Raw genomic sequence first — 10,646 nt, 5'->3', positions numbered from 1 at the left:
TCAATGAAGCTTTGGTAGCACCAGGAACTCAGCCGAGAACCAAACACATGCTAACCACAAGTCCAACAGAAGCTTTAAACCGCATAGCATAGTGGGAGAAACAGCAATAAATAGAGAAGGTTAATTGACCACAATAGCCACACCAGGGAAAAGAAGGTCTGGAAGCACCAGAAACAACACAAACGTAATTTGATCCAAAAGTAAAACATATCAGATCAAACCACGTGTTGCCAGTCTCACAGATCTCCTGCCACCTGTCGCGGGAACGTCCGTATGTTTCGTACATCCGTGACAGTACCCCGCTTCTACGGGTGACCTCCGGGCACCCAGAACCAACCTTATCCGGATGAGACCTGTGAAAGGCTTTCACCAAATGACTGGCATTCACGTCAGATGCCGGTATCCACATCCTCTCATCTGTGAAACACATTATGAACTTTCCGTGCCTGAGGAAGTTCAAGATGAAAAGCTACAGGATTAATAATGGCAGTGATCTTAAATGGACGAATAATCCTTGGACCCAACTTCCAAGAAGGAACCTTCAACTTAATATTTCTTGTGGACAGCACACAAAATCAGACACACTTAGGTCTGGACCATTTCATATGTTTCATATGTTTCCTGCTATTACATGCTACATCCTCACATCCGAAACAGACAATTAGAGGAATTCCAACTGGTTAATTCATCAGGATTAGGGTACTTTCACACTAGCAGCAGGACGGATCCGACAGGCTGTTCACCCTGTCGGATCCGTCCTGCTGCTATTTCGCCGTGCCGCCACTCAGTCTCTATTGACTATAATGGGGACGGGGATGGAGCTCCAGGCTCAGCACGGCAGTTTCTGGGTGAGAGGCCACCGGACTAAAAAGTCGGACATGCAGTACTTTTAGTCCGGCGGCCTTTCGCCATGCACTGCCGTGCTGCGCCGGAGCTCCGCCCCATCCCCATTACAGTCAATGGGGATGGAGCGGCGGTCCGGCAGCACGGCAAAATAGCGGCAGGACGGATCCGACAGGGTGAACAGCCTGTCGGATCCGTCCTGCCGCTAGTGTGAAAGTAGCCTAAGAAGGATCTGTTCAAGTAATAGCGACTTTGAACATCAAGCGGATATTTTAAAAAATCGATTCCTTGAAAGAGGATATAGTTAGAGATCTATCAAGAAGGCCTATAATAGGGCTACGAATATGACACAGTAGAGTCTGGTTCATTCCAAACCAAGGAACAAATGAGAGGAAATGGTAAGATATATTACTAAGTATCATTCACAATGGGAGAACATGCGTGACTTGTTAAAAAGATTCTGGCCAATTTTAAGGATGGACCCTACCCTAGAGAAATTCCTGAAGCCCTCTCCAGCCCTGGTGGCTAGGAGGTTAAAGAATTTGAGGGATTGTTTAGTGAAGTCTTATTACTCTCCTAAAGGGATGGGGACAATTTTTGGGTCCAAAGGACCAAAATGGGGTTGTTCCCCATGCAGCAGATGTGTCGCATGTCCGAATGTAGAAAAAGCTACTGATTTCACTAATTCTACTCAGACCAAAACTTATTGGATTACACATTGTATATCCTGTAACACAAAAGTTGTGCTCTACTATGCGACCTGTCCATGCCCAAAAATTTATGTTGGCCTAACCACCAGGGAATTAAAAGTGCGAGTTAGGGAATGACTTGGTGAATTTAAAACCGATTCCTAAACATTTTAAAAATTGCTATGGGGAAGATTCCTCCCTCTTATGAGTACGTGGAATCGATCATCTTGATTTAGGCATGCGAGGAGGGAATATTATGAAGTTACTAGCACAATGCGAAACAAGATGGATTTGGACCCTGGACACAATGCAACCCAGGGGTCTTAATGATGTTCTGAGTTTTGCTCCTTTTCTTTGAGTACTACTATGATATATTTTTGTATATTTCATATTTTACTTTGCATGTTATGTATGTTGTCCTTGTTTTTGTGTTCTTTTATTTTATTATATTTCATAATTCGTTACAATTGTTTTATTATATCCCCTAGTTCACCTATCTCAGTGGTCGGCAAGCCGCGGCTCTTTTGATCCTTCACTGCAGCTCTTTGGTTCGGGCTGGCAGGTGGGCGGCCGCGCAGCCATATCGCGCCGCTCAAGCTGCTTGTAAATTGTCCGTCATGCGCCTGCTGCCCCGTCTGTCTGCTCCTTCCACTTTATGAATGAAGCAGGCAGGCGGGGCAGGAGGCGCATGACAGAGGGAGAGATGTCACGCTGCGCACAGCAGCAAAAGGGCGGGCAGCGCGGCTCTAGTTCGGCTGCCCACTGTGAGGAGGGGTGGAGTGGTGAAGAGGCCGCCGCTCAGGAGGAACGAAATGTCCTGCGGCAGAAAGGTAGGAGCTGCCCCCGGTGTGTGCACTGCCCCCTTCCTTCCCCCCACTAATACATTACTTACTGGAAGGCACTTATGGGGGATATCTGTGGATGGCTCACTTATGGGGGATATCTGTGGAGGGCACTTATGGGGGATATCTGTGGAGGGCACTTATGGGGGATATCTGTGGAGGGCACTTATGGGGGATATCTGTGGATGACACATATATAGCATCTTATGCCATATATGTGTCATCCACAGATATCCCCCATAAGTGCGTCATCCACAGATATCCCCCATAAGTGCGTCATCCACAGATATCCCCCATAAGTGCGTCATCCACAGATATCCCCCATAAGTGCGTCATCCACAGATATCCCCCATAAGTGCGTCATCCACAGATATCCCCCATAAGTGCGTCATCCACAGATATCCCCCATAAGTGCGTCATCCACAGATATCCCCCATAAGTGCGTCATCCACAGATATCCCCCATAAGTGCGTCATCCACAGATATCCCCCATAAGTGCGTCATCCACAGATATCCCCCATAAATGCGTCATCCACAGATATCCCCCGTAAGTGCGTCATCCACAGATATCCCCCATAAGTGCGTCATCCACAGATATCCCCCATAAGTGCGTCATCAACAGATATCCCCCATAAGTGCGTCATCCACAGATATCCCCCATAAGTGCGTCATCCACAGATATCCCCCATAAGTGCGTCATCCACAGATATCCCCCATAAGTGCGTCATCCACAGATATCCCCCATAAGTGCGTCATCAACAGATATCCCCCATAAGTGCGTCTTCCACATTACATCCACATCTGCAGACAAGTTTAAGAAAAGTAAAAAATGATTAAGATAGAAGGAAATAATAATCAAGATCCAAATAAAAGAAAGTACATATAAAAGTATTCAAAAACACACTCTGGGCTCATGCCCACGAATGTAAGGGCGCCGTGCCTGTGCTGCGGACCGCAAATAGCGGTCCGCAATGCACGAACACAGACCATGGGGCAGCTGCATGAGGATCGCGGACCCATTCACTTGAATGGGGTTCGCGATCCGCATCCGACTGCCCGCACCGCAAAAAAGTAGCACATGCTGAAGTGAATGGGTTCATGATGCGGGCTGCACACGGCCGTGTGCAGTCCGCATCATGGACCCATTCACTTCAATGGGTCCAGGATCCAGGATATGAGTGCTACAGTGTGCTTCCGTGGTGCTTCTAGCTGTGCCTCCGCACCGCAAAAAAGTAGTGCATGCGCCCGGATCCTGGACCCATTGAAGTGAATGGGTCCTTGATGCGGGCTGCACACGGCCGTGTGCAGCACGCATCATGGACCCATTCACTTCAGCATGCGCTACTTTTTTGAGGGCACACGGTTGTGTGCATGAGCCTAATAGTCCTCACTGGTACTGTTGACGCAATATTTTAGGTTTTAAAAATGTGGCTCTCGAAAGAAATTCCAATCGTGGTTTTGGCGATATTTGGCTCAGTTGACAAAAAAGGTTGCCCACCACTGTCCTATCTCATTCTTACATCTTTGCGATTTCGCCTTCTGGTGTATTCCTGGATGAATTTAGGAAGAAAGAAGAACTTTTGATAAATATAAATTGGCTTGCTCTGACAGATTTTTTAATTTATTTTTATTACATAAAGAAAAAAAAAATTTTTACATTTTTTTCCCACCCACTATTTTTACTCACTTATTACTCAATTATAGCATGTATTTACACGTAGTAGTTTTTTTTTAACATTTGCACTCACCTTACCTTTAAAAAAAAAAATCTGTTTATTTATTCAGAATTATTTACACACTTCGCATTTGCACCTCACATTGAGATATTTACTCAGTATTTCTGTTCTTACAATCATGGGCTGTTGATTTTGTGATTTTTTATTGTTTGTACAATTATGTCACCTTTATTATTTATTTGTGCTATCATGTCACTATTTTTATATACAGTATGTATATATATATGTTATATGTGCACTATTTGTTTACATTCTTTATGTATATATACCATGTTACTAGATCTATTTTAATTTATTCTAATGCCTATATAATCTTCCTGATATATCTTTGCCATATTTGTATTTTTATTCCTTTACTCTTCCACTACTTGCGATCTAATGAGTTTGAGTGTGACTCATCTCTAAGTTCTTATCGCACAGCATTGTATCCGGGTTTAAGGACCTGCCTGTGGGGATGGTCACCTGATCGTGACACGGGCGGGCACGTGACTGGCCATCACGTGTCTGGGCGCGTCACGTGGGCGAAGTCATGCGCGCGATCACCTGACTGACCATCGGGTGTTCGGCGCACGCCTTCCGCCCACATATGGATGACGATCCTCGCAGGGTGCGCGAGTGAACGCGCATTTTCGTAATTTTTATTATCTTCATTAGGTGAGCTGGGTGTTTTAAAAAGGAGCACACTTGCAAGGAGAGCCACACCCCAGAGGAAGGCATCGCCGAAAAGCGCGTCGGGGTTGCGGCTCTCCTGAGGTGTATCTCCCTACAATGGGTATGTGATACTTATGTATTACTTTAAAGAAAACAGAGATTTTGAGCAGCTCTCACCTGCCAGGGATTCCACTGTTGTAGTACGGAACAACTCCTTCACCCGAATCAGGAGAAATACGGAAGTATAGAGAAAAAGAGGTTTTGTCCAGCTTATGGTTGTGGTAATCCAAAGGCTTCTTTATTGAATATTCAGTATAAAATCCAGGTACAGAAAGCAGAGTCTACATGTTTCGGGCACAATGCAATCTTAGCCCTTACTCATCACTGTTTCAAATACACTGTGAGTTACTTTTGTAGAGAGGAGGGGGAGGATCCCTCACCTGGGATAATCAGGCTGAAATTCAACCCCTCCCTTCCACAAATGTGTACATAGGTAAAAACATGCCAAAAGACAATTCATATGGTCCATAAAACAATAGATTGAAGGAAATGGGAAATAAAGGAAGAAAAGAAGAGAAATAAACCGTTGGTTAATACTGCAAAATTAGATCCAGTTTCTTATTTAAACCTTGAGGCTGGCGACTTTCAAGTCGGAAAATCCAATATGATTCTCTGTTTAAGAGTTTCCTTTTTCTGTCGCCACCTCTTATTGGTTTTTTAACCTTTTCAATGCCTTGTAATGACATATAGGAGACATCACCACCATGTACCATGGCAAAATGGAGACTTGCCGCAGATATGTTGCGGTTCTCATGGTGCGGTATGTCTGATATATGTTTTCTGATGCATGTTTTTATTGCATTTGTGGTACATCCCACATATTGTAACTTGCAACTAGTGCATGTTATGCAATAAATCGCATAGGTAGTATTGCAATTTTAAAAGGATTTTATTTTGAAAACCTGGCCGTTAATACTGGATTCAAAATTTTGACAGATCTTCATATATTTACAGCAAATGCAAATGGAGTGACCGCATTTATAATTTCCTGTTGTTGACAACCATGTATTTTGTGTTGTTCGGGATTTGTCATTTTTAAAGAGAGATGGGCTCACGGAACTGGCTATGGTGGGTGCCTTTCGGGCTGCGCATTTAATGCCATTGTGTGCCATGGATGCCCATATTTTGTCACACGCTAGCACTGGGAAATGCTTTCTGACGATGTTACAAATTTCAGTGTATTCCTTACTATATTGTGTGACAAAAATATTTTTTCTTTCCTGGTTAGATATCTCTCTGATTTTTTGTCTCTTTGTTTCTACAGGTGTGTTCAATAGTATATTCCTATTCATATGTCGGATATCTCTGCTGCATTTCTTCATCTTTTTTTCGGAATATGCTCTATGTGTTAATCTACTTATGATGTTTTGCGCCTCTGTTTTATAGGTCGACTCATCACTGCAATTTCTTCTAGCCCTAATTAGTTCTCCTTTTGGTATATTTCTGATGGTATGCATGGGATGGCATGACTGTGCATGTAATATTGTATTGCCTGATGTTGGTTTTCTGTAGGTGCTGGTGTATATGGAGGCCGTGGCGGAGTCTCCTCTGAGGCGGAGATCCAGGAACTCAATGTTCCTGGCGCTATGTTGAACGGTAAATTGGATACCGTTCACACATGCGTTCAGATAGTCTGCAAAAAATGGTATGGTCGCCACATCACCAGACCAGATAAAGATCAGGTCTTCGATGTAACGGCCATACCATCTTATGCTATCCGAAAATGGGTTGGTGTCGATGAGGAGGAAGCCCCTCTCCCACCATGCCATAAAAATATTTGCTATGGAGGGAGAGAACTTAGCCCCCATCGACACACCCGATGTCTGCAGGAAAAACTTTCCATCAAACATAAAATAATTCCGCCTCAGGAGGAAGTCCACCACGGCCACCACATACTCCATTAGCACCACAGAAAAATTTCCAAAATTCTCCAAAAACCATACCAGGGAAATATTCACCAGTTTATGAGGAATACTAGGGTAAAGTGCGACTACATCCGCTATGTATTACTTTATATGAGGAAACAACTTAGTTATGTGTTTGCACTTGCACTTGAATATCATTATTATGTAAGGGACTTTATAACCATCCACTTCAAAATATAAATTCATATGATCTGGCTAGTTATTCTTTTTACTAGGGTGCCTTTGTGCGATTATGTCTTTATATTATCCCTGTTGTTTCCTTCACATATGTATTTCCCCATTATGGGTGTGTGATACTTACATGTTATTTTTTTATGAGGGAACGTTTTGGGTGTATATTTGCACATGCACTTTAATATTATTACCATATTGGAGCCCATGCATTTATGCTTTTCCACATATGAATTCATGTTTTTGGGGTATTACTCTATTAATTTTGGTTCCCTTTTTTTGGGATATTATATTCATATAATCCCTGTTATTTTCCTCATAACATGTATATTAATGCAATCTCCTCAGGGGTGTATCATGTCTCTTTTTATTTATGTTACCCGTGTATTTAATAAAGTATTATTTTTTTATTTGAAGCCTGTTTGATCTCAGTCTGTTCTGTGTAGGTATATTCATCATTTACTGAGTAGATTTTGGTTGGAGTCTTTGGTAGTGGTCTATATTATATTTTGGCTCATATTTGATACTAATGTTTTGTAACCTGTGTGTGTTAATCATAGTGTGGAGGTAGTAGCAGCATGAGGAGACCACAGAGTGGCAAGGTGACCTAGTGTGGAGGTGGCAGCAGCATCAGGAGGCCACAGAGTGGCAAGGTGACATAGTGTGGAGGTGGCAGCAGCATCAGGAGGTCACACAGTGGCAAGGTGACAGTGTGGAGGTGGCAGCAGCATGAGGAGGCCACAGAGTGGCAAGGTGACATAGTGTGGAGGTGGCAGCAGCATCAGGAGGCCACAGAGTGACCCGGTGACAGAGTGGGGAGGTGGGTGCAAATACCAGTACCATCTGAAGATGGTAGGTGAAAGAAGGAGCACTTGGCATCAGATGTGCGGCATCAGGCAGGTGGCAGCATCAGAATAGTAGATGAGGCAGGTAGCCAGAAGAAACCGGTCTCTTTTGTCAAAGTGTTGGTGTGGCACCATGAATGATCTAGTCTGATGCATCAGGCATTGGTGGTGTAAATCCTGGCTCATCCACGCCTGATTCATCTTGACAAAGGTCAGTATCTCCACATTTAGGGTGGACAGGTGAGTTCTTCTTGAGGTAACTATGGCCCCCGCTGCACTAAACACCCGCTCTCATGCCACACTACTGACCGGGCAGGACAGCTTTTCCAGGGTCTGGGTTCTCTGCCTCGTCTTCGCCCTGTAGCTTCTCTGGCTGCTCCTCCTCTCCTGTCACCTGTGTAGAAAAACCACTCATTTCGCTACACATTGCTTGTGCTCCAATGTCCTCCTCCTTCAGTTCAGCCCCCATAGGGCTCATGTGGCCGTGAGATCTAGGCGCCACATCTCCAGTCCCCTGACCAGCCAGATTTACCAGTGTAACGGAACGCCTAGCACCCCGACCTGGTACCTCTGTTGATAGATGCTCCTAGTGCTTCCAGAGGACTCCAAGCACTCTACTTGACACCGTCAGCACTGCAGACCCCACGAACCGCCGAAGCTTGGTGGAGGTCTCGCCGTCTCCTACCCACCCTGGACCTATGACAAGGCTCCAGGCTCCAGTGGGTGAACCTTTCCTAAATGCAGAGACAGGAACCAAGAACAAGCTCTTACAAGAGCTTATACTCAGGGGAGTATTATAAAATAGCAATCCCCAAGAGTGTAGTTATCCCATCGACCAAACATGAGCCAAGACTTCATAAAGGGGCAAAGCAGGAACTCTCTTTATTTGAACACACAAGCATTGATTTATACACATCTTCCAACAAGGTTACCACCCACAGGGTTTTGTAAAAACAGCCAATCACATGCATTTACAGTATTCAAGAGATCATCAAGAAATCGTTTATGGCCTTTCTCTATTTGTACAGTCGGTCCAACATATGGAGGGTGGCATTCCAATGGGTGTAAACGTCGCATATCAGCCTATGTTGGGGGATGCCGTTCTGCCGCTGCAGCTCAAGAAGGGTGTGCTTTGCGGTGTATGAGTGGCTGAAGTGCATGCAAATTTCCTGGCCATTTTTAGGATGTCTTGCAGATGGGTGGAAGACTTCAGGAACCGCTTGACAACCAGACTGAACTCACGTTCCATGCAGGGCGCATGACTCAGCCCTCCTTGACGCAGCACTGACACCATGTCCTTCCCGTTGTCGGTCACCATGGTTCCAATTTCCAGTTGTCTTGGAGAAAGCCAGGATTTGATTTCTTTATGAAGGACCCGGAGCAGTTCCTCCCCTGTGTGACTCCGTTCGCCCAGGCAAACGAGGTGCAGAACAGCGTGACACTGCCGTGCCCTGCACATGTGGTATGCTGGAGGGGCACTATGAATTGTCCCTACAGTGGAGGCTGAGGACACGGTGGAGGATTAGGAGGCAGAGGCTGTGTCACGGCCCTTGTGTCAGGACTCATGTCGTGTGCGCCGTGACACGGTTGCCACACATGCTGTTGCCTGATGCTACGAGTTGTTGTTGTATAATGTGTGTGAACATCTGAACTTGTGCATGGGTTCCAGTCGGTGTGCCTGTGGTAGGTAAGTGTGTTGCATTTGCGGTATGCCAGTCCAACAGGGGAATTATCTGTGAGGTCACAGTGAAAGCAGTAGGTGGGCCGAGGTAAATACAGTTCTGGTTACTCACGGTTGCGTCGTCCCTGGGAAGGCTCGCATAAGTGAAGAGGAGAACGGCACAAGAATTATCTGGGGCACACTCTGGTGTAAGGGACACAGGCCAGATGGTGGTTCGAGGTGCCCTTGATGGTCTGTATAAATGTGTCTATGGCAAGGTCCCTTGTAGTCGTGACGCCAGTACCTTTTGTGGTGGTACGACCATTTACTGTACTGTTAATTGAGGAACTGAAGACTGACACGAGGATGGTGTAATTCAACTTATAACTTTTACTGAACGTTGCTCCTAGTAACAGTAACATCCAAGTACCTGCCAATTCCATATGCTGTATTCGGTCCCCTTTCTTTGCAGCTTGGCCAGTGGAGACTCCTGTTCGTCCGTATTTTGGAGGAACAGGTCGTCTTTACCCTGCTCCTAGTCCAGGGATTTCTTGAGGGTTAGTAGGGCCCAGAGGTTCCGGAGAATGAGCCCTCCTAGCATCTGGGTTCTCATATGGTTAGGAGTCAGGGTCAGAATTAGGGATGCTGCCGGAACCTCGGAGCCCTACTAACCCTCAAGAAATCCCTGGACTAGGAGCAGGGTAAGGACGACCTGTTCCTCCAAAACACGTACGAACAGGAGTCTCCACCGGCCAAGCTGCAAAGAAAGGGGACCGAATACAGCATATGGAATTGGCAGGTAAGCGACGAATACAACACACTTACCTGCCACAGGCACACCGACTGGAACCCGTGCACAAGTGCAGATGTCCACACACATTATACAACAACAACACGTAGCAGCAGGCAACAGCATGTGTGGCAACCGTGTCATGGCGCACACAACATGAGCCGTCACACAAGGGCCGTGACAGGCGGACATTGTCGTAGAACCATCGGCGTGAGAATGTGGAGGCAGATGCTGGTGTGGCTGTGCAGGACCACATTCACCCAATGGGCTGTAAAGAACATGTATTGTCCCTGACCGTAGTTACAGCTCCACACATCGGCGCTGCCATGCACTTTGACAGGCTCAAGGACTGACCTACCTTCTGTTCTACATATTTGTGCAGGGCTGGTACTACTTTTTTGGCAAAGAAATGACGGCTTGGGACTCTCCACCTC

Source organism: Bufo bufo, chromosome 6, assembly GCF_905171765.1.
Source record: "Bufo bufo chromosome 6, aBufBuf1.1, whole genome shotgun sequence".
Taxonomy (NCBI): Eukaryota; Metazoa; Chordata; class Amphibia; order Anura; family Bufonidae; genus Bufo; species Bufo bufo.
The sequence above is the reverse complement of the archived record's forward strand: the minus strand, read 5'-3'. Positions refer to the sequence as shown.